The following is a 15,816-nucleotide window of genomic DNA, read 5'->3' on the forward strand; positions in this document are numbered from 1 at the left end:
CCTTCCCAGGATGCTGACCAGCAGCTACGAACTTTGTTCTAGAGAACACGAGTTCCACAAGTTGTTAAAAGACGTCCTGTGGAATAAACCATTTCACTGTTAAATAAATTTGGAAAAAGTCACACCCTCAGTTCTTCTTTTGCTGAGTCACTATTTACACCGATGTATTAAAAAATGCTGTAGTAAAGAAACCATTCACTTAGACTAAATATTGAGAAATATTTGAGCAGGAAAAATGTCTTTTCACAGGATATGCATTAATATCTCGTAAAAAAATATGCCACAGAATACACTTTGGGAACACTGTGCTAAATGAGTCGATAAATGGATGGGCATTTGAACTGAAATAATTGAAGTCTGAGACAATGATTCTTTTACCTCCTCGCATAGGCACATACTGTTCCTTCTCCCTGGAATGACAATTGATCATTTGCATCGCAATCCACCCACTCCCCCACCCTGTCCCCATGTTGGATAAGCCCTTTCAAGTCCCAGCTTAAAAGTCATTTCCTGTGAGAAGCCTTTCATGACACCTACAAATGGCTTGGGGTTCCTGTCCTCTGGTTTTTCCTCATGCCGTGGATGAGCTCTATATTAGCACTTACAATTCTTTTACTTCTTTTTATTTGAATGAATTGGCCATGCCTTGTTCCCTATTGTAAACCTAGTGCCTCTCATAAGACCCTGTATGTGGGAAATGACAAACGAACGTTTGAAAAATGGATGAGTGCAAAAAATCCAAACAGTTTCAGGGAATTGTATCCCCAGAGAGGTTTTGCTGATCAGAAAGAGGCATAATAAGGCTCTGAGGAGGGAGGTTTACGGAATCAGAATGAAACCACAGCTTCCCTTTACCATTAGAAATCTATCCTAGAAAGAATGGATATGATGTAACAATATAATAAAATTGGTTTTAGGAAACATTAAACTCTTAGTCATGTGGACAAGAAAGCCCTTGGGATAATTTATTCATAAGTTGCTTACTAATCTGCTTTAGAGGGAAGCCATGTGGAGACTTTTCTTGGAGTCCAAAGCAAACAGATGTTCTGTCTCCCACAATGATGCTGAGCTACTTACATTTTTTCCCCTTGAGAGTCAACAGTAGTACACATAGTACAATAGGAATTTTATTCATTTTCATGGGAAGCAACTGCACCATTTACATAGTCAATAGACTGTGACATTTCCAGAAACAAAACTCTATGAATGGAATTAAGAAAATGATTGTCCTTGAGGGAAAGAAACTATTACGAGTGGCTGCACTGAGAGAATTAGGGCCATTGTTCCAAGTTGATTCGGGTCTGGTTGGGAGGTCCATCTCTGCGACACGAACCAAGAGTTCCTCTCTTTAAATAAACTTACATTGGACCTGAACAGACACCTGGCTCTGCATAAAAGGAAAACCAATGGCTTGCATGTGGACCTCCTCTGTCATCACTAATACTCATCAGCTCGAAATCTCAGCCACGGTACGTGCCACAGGCCTCCTAAGGGGCTTCTCGGCTTGCTTTTCCCCTGCACGTTGCCCTAAAATTAACAAACTTGATGCAGAGATCAAGGTGCCAGTCTGTGCTGGGTTCATGAACCTTCTCTCTCTGGTGGTCCTTGTGTTTCTTGTGTAAGTTCCCTGGTCACTTTCTCAGTTTACAAATCTATGATAATGATATCACAGAGTATGATCAGTATTCAATTATTTATTTAGTGTCTGATACTTATAATAAGCACTGTTAGCTATTTCATTATTATTAATAATGTGAATATTTTATCATTCATAAAGCAGTAATGTCACTCGCTCCTTCTATCCAAAAATCTTTTAAGATCTTCCCAAATCTAAATTCTTAACCTTTAAACTATTTCATCGCATATAATACTCAATATCCCACTAATTCCTTGATGTGTAGTCTGAAGTTCATTCTGGAGGTTTGCTAAGTTTACACGAAACATACCGAACCCTTAGTCCAGTCTTGAGGTTCTGTATACATGGTTTTCTTTTCACAATATATTTTTTTCTCCTTTCTAGCTAGTCAATTTCTACCCCACTCTTCAGGATCTAGTTCCAGTGGAACTTCACTCGAAAGATCGTTCTACCGTTTCTATAAAGATGATACTCTATTTTCTGAAGCAAACAATAACCCTGTGTTACAACACAGCTACGGATGTATAGTTTACATAGACCCATCTCAGTACATTCATCTGGAAAATATGAACAGTAAGCCATTATTTTTGAGCGTATTGGAATTTCCTGATCTACCCACAGTGTGATTGGAGAAGGTCATAAACTGTCTTACTCTATTTTCTTGGTTTGTTTCTGTCAGCTGACTCTTGCATTATGGACACTAATCTTACATGCTTTTCTCCAAATACTGCACCAAATTGCGAAAATGAAGCCAATAAGAAGAGAAAAAGTAAATGAAAATATTACAGCACTCTTAATAAAGTAGCAAATATACACCCCATATGTAGTAGATCCTGTATGAAGGCAGTGAAAAATGACATTTTAATATCTGAGAATGCTGATGTGATTATTTTATTGTCGAATTTTACTTTATTGTATTGGGGCATTGCAGATTAGTTTTTCCCAGCCTAAGAAGTAAAATCTTATTCTCTGATTCCTTCCCAATCTTCTGTGAAAACAGTTACTTATTAACTCTTTCCTTCTTTCTTCCTCTGTCCTTCTGTACTGAGACCTGTGATGAAGGACTTATGTATTTCTCCAATTAGAGATAGAATTTTATTTGGGAAAGGACTGTGGACCATGTCTAAACCAATTTACCCTTCTTTTTCAGAGTAAAGGAAGGGGGAGAGTTTCTTCTGTGGGAGTCCAGTGACTCTCCAGGAAACAGGCAGGAAACAGGTAAGTGAGCTCTAAGTTGCTTAGGAAAATTACTTTCTTACACAGTTATATGTACTTCGTATCTGATATCTCAACTTACGTCCTAACACCTTCTGCAAAGGGTTATTTTCAATTATTGCTCACTCCTATGAGCTTCCAAGTACTTATTTTTGAAAATGCAGAGTTCAGGAACTAATTATACACCATGATGTATCATTCAGTCCCATGTTGTAAGCCAGAAAACTGAAAACCATCCTTAAATCTTTCCATATTAAAAAAAAAAAAAAAAAGTCCGACTGCTTAAGATACGATTTCTTTTATATACTGGGTATCATTTAGCACCTCTGCATTACTGCTATCACTATGTCAGTTCAGAGTCTCACCAGTTCTCACCCTCAAAGGCCACTACCCAATTGGTCTTTCTGACTTCAGTTTTACTCATTCAAATATATTCACTACTCTAATCTCTCAATGGTCTTTCTAACTTACAAACTTAAATATGCCGATCTGCTGTTGCAATTACTCAGGGGAGAATAAAATCCCAACCTGGAATGGCCTACAAGATCTTTCTTGCAATGGCTTCTGCCTGACCGCTAAGCCTCACCTCAGGTCTGTTCTCCCACACTACACTCCAGCCTAAACGACATGCTACAGCAATGCTGAATTCACTGCAGTTGCCATAATAAGATAGATGCTCTCAAGACAGTGAATTCCTATTGAATGCTTCCACTGCTTAAATTTCCCCTTCTTGTCCTGACTAAATTGTTCCTTCCTCAAATTAAGCCTTCCATTACAGTAAAACTTAGATGGGTTTTCTCTGATTTCTAGTATGCTTTGTGTATTTCCATTCTAACAAAATTCTTACTATGCAACAGTCTTTGCAATTTTATGTTCTCAATTAGAATGCCTCGGCCGATCATTGTATTTCCTCTACTTAGCACAGTGTCTAAGACATAGAAGATATTCAATAAATATTTATAGGATAAATTAATATCACATCTTTGGGCCTAAATTATATTAACCTGAAAACAAAACCATGATAACCCTCTCAGTGCCAAAATCAGTGTTGTTTGCTTGGGAGAAGCTTATTAAGTACATTCTGGTAAGAAGGCTGATTTATTCAGGTGAGAGCAATTTTATAAATAAATCTTATAAATAAATTTTACAAATAAATCTCCAATTTTATTTCTTATAAATATGGGCTCTCCCATAGAAAAATAAGAAAAACACGAGACTGTAGCCAAAGAGACAGTAAGAATGACAATAAATCAAAACGTTTTATTCTCAAGAAAAGTAATTGAACTATTTTCCATTCTTGAGAATCAGATAAATAGTATAATGCTGATTATAAATTATGTGCTGTCATGTTAGGCTATTAAATTATTGTTACATTTTTTTCCTCTATCACTCTAGAATGGGATGAAATCATCCCAAGAATCACTTGGCTCTTTAGAAGAAAAAGCAGACCAACAAGTAGGCACTACCATCATCACCACCATAACCAACACTGCCAACATCATTATCACCACCATCATCACGATAACCACCATTATCACCATCATCACAACCATTACCACCATCATCACCATCCTTACCACTATCATCATCATTACCTTCCATCACAGCAACCGCCACTATGCCTTCATTAACAATTCAAATGCTGGCCACAAGCACAAATTAAAAGTCCTGCCTAATTTGTTCAATGCTGAGTTTCCATTTGGCAGAACTATCAGCCATACTTTTTTTCTTTTTTCTTTCAGAAGATATTAAACTTGAGAAAATGCTCGAGGGAATGGAATCACTAGTGTGGAAAAGGAGAGTTCTTGGCAACTGGCAGATTGTTATGTCACTGACATAAGGAGAGAGAATAAATAATGAAAGTACCATGGGCTACTGTTTCTGGGAACAAGATATAGAAAGTCATAAATGCTGCTATCCTGGAGGTTGGACAAAACAGGGCAGACATTCAAAGATGGAGGACAGATGAGAGAGGCTTAAAATGAACACAGATAACTTCCCCTAAGGGGGAAGGTAGAAGAGGTATTTAAGAAGTAAATAAGGGTTTACTCTCACATAAAGAAAATAAGTCCTTTGGTTTTGTTTTATCTGTAAGTGGATTTATGTGCTTCTAAAAGACGGCCTTTACTGAACTTTAGGAGAGAAACCAGGGTGAAAAAGTGTCATGCTGACATTCCCCAAACGGCTGCATTACCATTCCTCTAAGGCTCGGTATGCATAATGTCCAAATACCAGATCAATCAGAAATAAGACAGTCAAACCATTTCGCCCTTTTTAAAATCATGTCAACAAAAGCAGAAGTTTTCAAATAGTTAAAGAGTTTAGAGATTTTACCACTGTCTCCTCCCTTTGAAAACTAATACCAAAAATACAAAGGCAAGTAGTGGATTCAACAAAACAAAACAAAACAAAAACTCCGTAGCTTCTAAGAAACACAAGACTCTTTCAGTTTGTCCTTTGGTTCTAATAAAGAACTTTTACCAAGTCATGAAAGAAATAAATCAATTATTTTTAGAGTAAGTCTACCCTCTTCCCTTTTATATTTTTTACTTCCTGAGTCTTTTTAAAACTATCCTGTTCTATAAAATTTTCCCCAAACTCCTTCAGCATATCTTTAAGTTATCCACCGAAACTCACAGAAATAGAGTGGTCTAAATTATAGGGCACAGTTAAGAGTGCTGGGATGGGGTAGGCCAGTCGGAGTTTTCCTCTAGGCTGGCTACTCTGTATCTTAGGGGCAACCATTTAGCATCTATGGATTTCTACTCCATCATCTAGAAAATGAACAAGTTGATCTAGATGACCTCTAAGATCTGGTCTTAAATCTAATGCTTCCTGTTTCTGTGTCGTTTAAGCCACCCATTCCATGATATTTTGCCATGGTAGCCCGAGTTGACTGCTGTACACTTCCGTCTGCAGACAGTGGGAAATATTGGTTTGGAGACAATAGTTTCAGGAAGATAAGCAATAATTAAACAAGCATTTTAAAAGATTAATGTGCCGGAAGGGTGCATGTTAGTTTATGGCAAACGAGGAGGAAGGAGGAATGAGAGCGGTGGTAGTACCCAGTCAGAAGGCTTCGTAGAAAGCAAATGCAACAATGCACTATCTCTGGGGCCTACAACATGAAAGAAAGCACTGAGCAGAGGACAGGCATGAAGGCGAGGCCTGGTCCAAAGAATACATCAAACCTGGTAGGTAGTTTGAGGAGGAGGTTTTAGAATCAAGTGGGAAATCTGAGGTGAGATGTGTTTAGGGTCTGGAAGTAAGCGAGGCATAGAACTGAAGTTGGCTGAGCAGTGGGTTGAGAATTTGGAGGGTCATGGGAAACAGAGTTCAAGGCAAAGGTAGTCACCATGCAGATAAATAGGAGTTAGATAGAGCCAGACAAGAAAAACAAACTTTAATCAAGGGCCAGAGAGACTATATGAAACCTTGAGAAACAGACAATTTGGGATTGGAAGTTTAGGAGGTACTATTAGGTAAATAAGTGTTTTATTCTTCAAAATCTCTATGGTAACTTATCCATCAGTCTTTGTTTTAACATTTCTAGTGCTTCAACTATAAAAGTATCTCATTCTTCTTTTGTACAGGCCCATTTATTAAGGAGTTATTTATCCTAACATGAAGTCCACTTCATTTAAAAATAATTGATCTTAGGTCTGTTTTCTACAGATATTTAACATGTTAAACTTCTATATAACATCCCCTCAGATAACTGAAGATGAATATCCCTGCCTCTTTCTAAGCAAGATATCACAACCTCCTTCAAACATTCCTGGTATAACTTAGTTCTATATTACTATACATAGAACTGAATATAATATTCAAATAGGCTCTGATGAGTGAAATTATTACAGCTCTCTCCTTGAGCAAACAATTTCCATTAATGCGCATATGATCATATAACACATTTGGTATTATTGGTTTGTGTTCATGGGTCAAGACGGAGCAGTGAACACAATGTTTACCCTATTTATCGCTCCAACTCCTATCATGCAATATAAATATGTGTGTATATGTGTGAAGAAAATCCATAACAGAACTAGAAAGCTATCAGCAGTTCCAGCATTTACAAAATCTTACAAGATAAAAATATCTGAGATCATATCATAAAGAATGGAAATCCAAGGATAAGATTATTTGTAACATAACAGTAGTTTCAGGGGGAATGCTAAGCTTATAGTATGGATGCAGAGTGAAAAGGCACCAAGGAATCGAAAGGGAGAAGGTTAGAGACAAAAATCTAATAGAAATTACAGAAATAGAGAACAGAAATAACGTCAGAGGGAAAATAATAGAAGAGAAAAAAGGAGACTTCTAGATTCAAATAAAGTTCCACTCTTCAAGCTGGAAGGGCCTAACGTGTGTTAAAAATGATGTATTTGCAGTTAACTTATAAAATGCCCAGCTTTTCTTTATATGAATTATTAAATCATATCAACTTTCCTGTACTTAGATAGTTGGTATTTTGAACTCCTTTGAAATTTAAGTTTCATTTAATCTGTTTATTTTTCCATAATGTCAAGATCATTTTGACCTGACTCCGATAAGATACCCATTCAGGTTTTCTCCCATATTGGCATTATTCATAAATTTGCAAATCACACTCAATCTGTCATCAATGCAATGAATGATAAAATACTAAGAGATAACACTCTATTGGGTAAATTAACATTTAAAGTCCCTCCAGGAAGTAACTAATTAATCTTCTCAAAATAAAACTTCAATCGGTTGAGTTATACTTTATTCTCCTTATCTTGCATAGTCTGGCCCAAACACAGATCTTGAAAAATACTGTCAAATAACTAGTTATAATCAAAATGTACAAGACGTATGATACTCTTCTGTTATATCAGTTCAGAACCTTGATGAAGCCTTTCTGCATACGGTCATATCAATTCATGATTTCTCCAATCATAACCAGATCCTAATATTCAATGTGTGGCTGAGCCATCAGTCTAAACATGAACTTTGCTCATGAATGATACTAAGCGCACGAGTCTGTAACTTATTATGTTATTCTTTTTCTGCTTTGTAAAATAGCGAGCGAACATTTTTACCTTTCTGGTGTTAAGACACCTCTTTCATTCTACAGTATTTCTTAAGAACTTCTGACAATGATTCCACAAATTATTTTTATAATAAAACAATAAATTATTTTATTATCGAGATTTGGTTTCAACTCAAAATACAATGAAAAAATTGGTTCCTATGTTCTGGGCTATGGGATGTATATAGTTTATGTAAAAAAAAAAAGCAAGATACAGATCAGGTGTGTATGCTGTTATTTGTGTAAAAAGCACAGGCAATTTTATGCGAATTTCATAACTTGTGCAGAATTATGTACAGCATTGATTACAGTGGTTGCCTTTCTGGAAGGAAATTGGGAGGACAAGAGGCTGGAGGACAAAGGTGGGCAAAAGGCCACGTGGCTATATGTACCTTTTCAATTTTATCATGTACATCTCTTCTTCATTCAAAGGACCTTTACAAAATCTAGTAAATCCCAGGTGTTTAGATTTTGTGACCCAATAAAACTTAAAAATAGGAACTAACATAACATTGTTTACTTTTTATTTCATTATAGAAAGACATTACAGCTAACTTACATCTATCGTCACCAATATTTCATGAAAACAAAAGCAAAAATATGTAAAAACTTCAAAAGCGAATGAAGAAAATAGTATAAGAATAAAGGACATTCTTGAATTAGAGTTTTATAAAATAAATTCAACTAAATTGTTTTTCTTTTTCTAATTTTGCAGAAGACAAACATTTAGGAGCTAGTGACGCAAACCATGGAGACTCATCTATGCTAACTTTCTCTTTTTTAGCATCAATTATTGTTCTGGCTTTTCTGGTTTACAGTATATTTTCCTTCATAGAAAAATGTAAAAGCAAAACGATATTTTCTGAGTTCTATTCCCCCTTGGTAATCTGTTAAAATTATATCATATCTTAAAGGCAGGGACTTACCTTTCCTCGAGATTTCTCTAAATGAAGGTTTAAGATTATTTTTGCCACCCACTTTAACCTCTTTTTTTTTTTAAACATAGTTTATTAAGATCTTCTTACTCCAAATATTATTCTTACCTTCCGACATGTCATTATTTTGCATTTATTTTTTTCTATGTATTTAACATCTCACTTGTATACATATCTCTTTAATACAGAGACTCATCATCATAATGGCTTCCATAGCTGGTGACTAAAAGGCTGATTTTGGAGGACTGCACTGTGATTTCAACTCAGATGAAAGTGTTTAATTCATTTTTGTATCTGTAGGAGCTTCTCTTTCTTCTTCATCGTGACTGTTTTAATTATATTGTTCTAATTTTATATTTTGGACCCTTCCATCTACTTTCAGCTGTTTTTTTTCTTTTAGTGTATCTGGACATGAATTTTTACTTATGCCTCCTCTTCTGCTTTGAAATTTCCTTTGCAAAGTGTAATTATTATTATGCACAATAAAATGCATTGGCAACTCTCTCTGACAACTTCTTTCTGTTTTTATTTCATCTATCGATTTGCTTTTAGATTATTTCTATTTAGCAAAAGTTGACTCCTAACTAACACGTAGATGTTTGAATTCCCTTACACTTAATGTGCATCCTTGGTGCATCGGCTTTCATAGCTGAATTAAGACAGCATTTTGATGAGGCAGTCTGCATAAATCACCCTAACTACCATTGCTTCTGTTTCTCTATTAATTTATCACGCTTTAAAAGGTTATCACAATGTTTCTATGCATTTGTTACAGAGATCTAAGCTTTAATAAAAATTTTGGAGATGTAATTGACATATAACATATTAGTTTCAGTGTACGACACAGTGATTTAATATTTATATATTAATGTTAAATTAGATATATATTTTGATACAATTCTTAACAGAATTTTCACCATTTATATTACATCTATTTTATTTAAATGAAGTATAACTTCTGTGATTATTGTATCAGCCATGAGCCCTACTCAACAAGTTTTCCAGTCTCTACAGTACCCAGAAAATAATTTGTTCAAATTATATTTAAAAATTTCAGAAGGAAAAGGAGCTTAATTCCTTTTAAGGGAAATAGAGAGCTGTGGTTGGTTTGGGCCCATTGGTCAGGAAGGGGAGGGAGGAAAACCGAATAGAGACACAGAGAGAAGAAAGACTAGGTACGTCACCCCTGTGCCTCAGACCCCTGCGAGGGCATGCTCTGGCTGAGAGCCTATGAAGGTGGGGATAATGCTGTCTCAATAGATTTGTCAGCTCCCCTTTTTTTTTTCTAACTGCAAAAGAAAAGGAGGCAGGAATCCAATATTTCCTGTGGGAGACTGGACAAAGAAAGAAGAAAGCATTTTGCCAATGCTCATTAGTCTCGAAATATTTCCTGATATTGTTTTGTAGGTAGACAACTGAAAACTGTTTTGTTTCCAACCCTTAAACTGTAAAGGCCAACTCAAGATCATAATACAGGCAGAATTCAGAAGGTTTACAGAGGTCACAGGACGTCAAGGTTGGGGTTAATCTTTATTGTCTACAAAACCTATCAAGAGTTAAACTCTGCATTAGAATAAGCTGAAGTAGTTTTCTGCTAAATAGCAGTAACATATTTCATATAAAAGTTCTTAATTTGTTCTTAATTCTTTTAAAATATATTGATGTGTAGCTATATTTAGCCATTTCTTAGTGATTGCAATTGATACTAATAAATTATTTGAATACTATATTCTCACGAAAATGTTACACTGTCCAAATCAATTAATTAATTAATTAACTAATTTTTAAACTAGATATCCTTGGAAAAGAATTGTTTGGCTAGCTACATTTTTTGCCAACATGTATGGCCCAGTAATAAATAGCCAAAATTTCAAAACGAGAATGTTCTTCAAATAAAATCCATTTCCTCAAGACCAAACGTGATATGGACTCAACCACATGGTGCGGTCTGTAAATGGGAAGTATAAGGACAGGATGTAAGTGTCACCAACAGAGGCTGTTTCTGTTTATAACATCTGGAACCGAGCCAGAAAACTTTGATAAGCTTCTGCTGTAGCAGGAGTCTGTCCAAGTCTATTTATGGGCTGGTGAGTCTCAACGCTAGAAGCACCTTAGAATCGTCTGGGGAAGTTTGTAAATTAATGCCTTTCCTTAGGTTCCACCTAAGTGAGCCGGGCATCACATCAGGTGATTCTAATGTGAAATCAGGGCTGAGGTTGGTCAAAACGTGCTCCTAGGTGGGAACAGACAAACCACAGATTGTTTCTCTAGATTAGTGGATAAGTTTTTCTTAAATAAAGAAAAATCAACTTCATGCATTAATTTCAGCACACTTTTTCCTTCGAATTTTATCCTTGAAAATAAAACATCTGAGATCCTGGAGCACGCGGACCTTGTAGGTAAATTAATTTCCTCTCGAGTTCCCATGAACTCCTTTTTCTGGCAAAGAGTTCATCACCCACTGCCATATAACCAATGCTTTACTATTTTGCTTCCCCTGAGTTGCGATTTCTTCCTGGGTAGGGATCACATCATTTTTAACTCCTTTTCTTCATTGCTCATAACCTTGCCTGATGCTTACGAGATAAATGGTTGTTCAATAGATGTATTACCTAATGGAAAATATAAGGAAAATGAGCAAGCGTTCAGACTCAGGGGTCTCCATTACTCTAGATAATCCTTATTTCATCTTTTCTCTTTCCCTCCTGGTCTAAACTTCCTACTATCTTCCCTTCTGTTTCTTACTGTTTTGTTTTTACTGAACGTTTGGACAATGTTTTGCCTTAAAAGTGACTTCCTCTCTCTTACTCCAATCTACACTTCTGCTCCCTTCTCTCATTCCCAACTCTATTAAGTTAGTCCAGCATTCTCTTCATAAATACTAACGGGAGTGCTTACTCATAACTGTATCAAACCTATATTGCAATCTCTATCTGCAATTTACCTAAAAGTAGACAAATTCTTTGAAACCAAGGACTCTATCTAATATCCACCGCAATTTCTACTACACTAGAGAGCATATTTTAAGCCTTGCATAAATGTTTGTTGACTTTCAAGGATTATTTTTCTGTGAGTGAGCTCTGAATCACTTTGAGGCAGTTTCTCGGAGGTACAGAAAGCACTTTGCATAAAAGTATATTTTTATTAGACCTTTACAGGCTCTTATAACGTAGATGCTGCCATTTATTCCCAATATAATGCCATTCTCCAGCAGAGGAAGCATATCATTTAAAGTGTGTACTGTTTTTTGCAAACCAATTTTAAGGGACTAAAAATTCTCACTCTTTCTAAAAATTGTATTTTCCATTAACTTTGAATTGAAAGGATGTTTTCATATTTGAATGTGAAAAACCTAACAGATGACTTCTGTTCTTATTTAGAGTTTAACTAATGTTTTCCTCCCCTCCGCTCCCCCCTAACCACTCCACCCTCTACCACCCATTCAGTTGATAATAATATTGGTACTCCAGAGTCCCAAAGATGTGGCTGTATGCCCCTCTGTGCGGTCTGTGTGAGACCTTCCAGATGCTGCATGCCCTTTTATAGATGTCTGGAAAAGGTCTCCGAGAAGCTGTGTTCATGTTGGTGCCCAGAGACCCTGAACCTCTTCTGAGACAGGCACTGATGCCATGTGAACAGTGGTGACCCCGGTCTCCCTCACCTGTCTTCCCCTCACGTGTTTCTTCCCTTCTCCCAACTTCTCTCCTCTCCTTTCTACATAAAAATGGCTGGCCCTTCGTCTCGGACTTCTCATCCTTTCCTTCTCTTCATATTTCTTTCCTTACCTTCGTCTCATCTTCCTTTTTCCAGACCCCTTTTCCTACCCTTTTATTCTAACAGTGTGTATCTAGATACTTCTTTTGATTAAAAAAGAAAAGTTTGAGTACACAATAGATAATATAGTCGATAATATTTTAATAACTATGTATAGTGCCAGGTGGGTACTAGACTAATTGGAGAGATCACTGCATAAATTACATAAATGTCTAACCACTATGCTGTACATCTGAAACTAATATAAAATATTAACTGCCAGCTGTAATTGAAAAACAAATTTAAAAGGCAAAAAAATAAAAATAAAATTTGAGAATTTACTCAACAACAAATTTATATAATTATAAATGATTTATAAACACATCAACTACTGTCTTAATTTTTATGTAAAAATATACCCCAGGGAAGAAATTTCAAAGAATGTGGGAAGAAAAAACCAATATCTTAAACTGTTACTTTTTAATTTATTAATTGAACAGAAACTTTTTGCCTTCATTAAAATGTATAATTAAAAATATTTTTGTGGGAATAACTTGGTTAAAGTTAATTTAAAAATATCTTGGGGAAACGATTTTAATACCATAATTTAAATATTTCTAAGCTCAGTTTATTCCTATACTTGTGAGATTGATTTATTGACTCTAATACAGTGAGAAATTGTAAATATTTTTTTAACCGTTGGCTTCAGCCATGCTTGACCAAATCGTTCTTTAACGCTGCCTTGGGGAGATCCTAGCTGTTTTTAGCTACTAAAACAGTCCACCCACTTTAAAACGTCCCCCATGGCCAGCAGGGACTAATTCTCTGGTTGCTGAGTGGGCCCGGATTCTGATCTTCTTGTCTCTTCCTTGTACTCCAGCACTCTGGAATGAGTGAGTGGGATGCTCTCGTCATGGGAGCAGAGAGACTCTTTTGCACAGTTCTTTACAATTGCGTTATGTGTAGGCAGTCCTAGGTTCAGGCTCATTCCATGGGCTGCTGGAGGAGATGTGGCAGTCTCCGTGTGGCTGACGTGGGTGGTTTTCTAGGGCAGTATGCAGCTTTATTCCAGCCCTTTCTATTTCCTAAGGCCCAGTGACAGAGAAGCACTTTATCCACTGGAAATAGTCCTTAACTGATTCTCAGGCTGGGGCACAGATGCTTGGCGGCCAGGTTGTAGAACAGCCACATAGTTCTCGCCCTTCCTCTACTATCTGATCTTCACCTGGACCCACAAATGTGGACACTGGTTTCTGTGTCCATGTTTAAGCACATCCTCCACATTCGGGGGACACTGTGAAGCTCCCCTGATAACTCTCTCTCCATCATCAACATTTTCACCCTGCTGGAGCTCAATGTAGGCCAGGGGGAGGGGGGATCAGCCATCCTGGAACCAGGTGTTGGTATCCACATCTCTGAGACACCCTTATCTCAGTAAACATATTTTCTCCCTTTAAAATTTATATTTTGAGATATATTTTAATGTAAAAATTAGTTCAGTAGCAGATACATGTTTATTGTTAAGTTAAAATTTATTGGTGAATAAGTTGTTTTTGTTTTTGTTTTTTTTTAAGTTGAAGGACATGTATAGAGAACACTGCTAGAGATGAGAGGCAGAGAAAGGAATCTGGGAAAGGATGGTAAGAGAAAAGTAGAAGAAAGAGAATTTGAAGAGAAGGAAGAGGAAAAGGACCTCAGGGAAGGAGTGGGTCATTTACATGTGAAGAAGAGAGGAGAGAGATGAGGGAAGACAGGCAAGGAGGATGACTTAGGTCACCGCTGTTCACGTGACATCGGTGCCTACCCCGGCAGAGGTCAGGGTCTCCAGGGCACAAACCTCAAAGCAGTCTCTCAGCCACCTTCTTTCAAAGGCAAGAAAACAACTGATGGGCCTCACACGGGCTAGAATCAGAGGCACACAGTCAAATTCTTACAACTCTGCAATAATATTAGTGTCAGCTGAAGAGGTGGTGAGGACGAAGCTGGTGGCCCATTTCCTTCCTGTCTCCATTACAGGACTACGTCATGTCATTTATGAATCTTCCCGTCTCCAGCACTTCCCTATCCATTCTCACTCTCAGCAAATGACCCTGTTCCTTCTTCTTACAGTGATAAAATAGGAATAAACTGAAGTAAAAGTCCACGTGTTCCCACTGTGCCATTTACATAACTATGAGCACCAGGGCCCATATATTCTGCCCAAGCTGCTGCTACTGAGGATGAAGTCTCTACACCCGAGCTAGGGACATCGCCCTGTTCACTAGATTCCATCTTCTCAGGTCTACTTTAAGATGTCGCTCCACTAATTCTCTGTTTCCTTCTCGCCTGGCTCATTCCCAACAGCCTACAAATGTGCTCTTAACTAATAATTTGCCAAATTCTCATTAGACAATTAGAAAATTCTTTTTTAATGACAGTAGTGTAGCCAGTTTCAAAATGTGTCCCCCAATTGAAGAGACTGCATAATCTCAAGCAGACACATGTACATCTTCTTGAAAATTCTTACTCTCAGGTGTCACTAAGCAATAGCCCAAAACAAAACAAAACAAAACAATATTTTTATCATATTAAGGATGTCCTTGCACAGCAAAGAAATAAACTCATTTCCTTTTGCTTCATTTGCAGGAGCGTCAAATTAGTAGATACGTAATAAGTCAACAACCTGGAAATCGGGACCCCTGAATACTTCACCAATAATGAAACTACTTGATTTCTTAAATAATAGAGCTGGTTTAGAGAGAGAGAAAAAAAAACACAATGACAGCTTTAGTGTTAGTAGGGGTGGACTGTCTCCAGAAGCTGTGCTGGACAAGGCACAGAAATGGCCAGAGCCCTGGCTTCCTGTCCCTGCTGCGTTCCTGACCTATCATGCTGCCTACTCAGCACAAACCAAAGTGGAATGTCGGCACTTGATCTATGGGCCGACCAGGACAGTTGCTAACCAGGCCGCTACCTTATTCTCCCATCAGGTGCTCCGGAGGGGACTTGGAGGAGGGACGGTCACCCAGCTTTCCTGAGCACTGGATTCCAGTGCTAACCTCTCATCACCTGAAATACAGTGTCTGAGCAGTGGATGTCCTGTGTTTGCTGAGGGGTCTGTGGTAAAAAGGGGTCATCATTCTACTCTGGTAAAACGGCAATAATAATAACAAAAGAAAAAAACTTCTTACGGCCCATTCCCTCTCTCTGTTTCCTGTCTGCATTGGTTTGTTATTCAGTTTTCA

General features: G+C 37.2%; 1 protein-coding gene and 1 long non-coding RNA gene across 1 annotated transcript; one reads left to right on the forward strand and one right to left on the reverse strand.

The window, feature by feature from the left end:
- CHRM2 (cholinergic receptor muscarinic 2) overlaps window positions 1–15,816 on the reverse strand; it is a 506,666-nt gene that overhangs the window by 27,802 nt on the left and 463,048 nt on the right.
- On the forward strand, window positions 1,262–9,343 carry LOC118610770. The gene is made up of 3 exons (XR_004954037.1): window positions 1,262–1,469; window positions 2,787–2,854; window positions 9,028–9,343. It is a non-coding gene; the product is annotated as an uncharacterized LOC118610770 (long non-coding RNA).

The sequence above is a fragment of the Rousettus aegyptiacus genome, unplaced genomic scaffold (genome assembly GCF_014176215.1).
Source record: "Rousettus aegyptiacus isolate mRouAeg1 unplaced genomic scaffold, mRouAeg1.p scaffold_m13_p_13, whole genome shotgun sequence".
In the NCBI taxonomy this organism is placed as follows: Eukaryota; Metazoa; Chordata; class Mammalia; order Chiroptera; family Pteropodidae; genus Rousettus; species Rousettus aegyptiacus.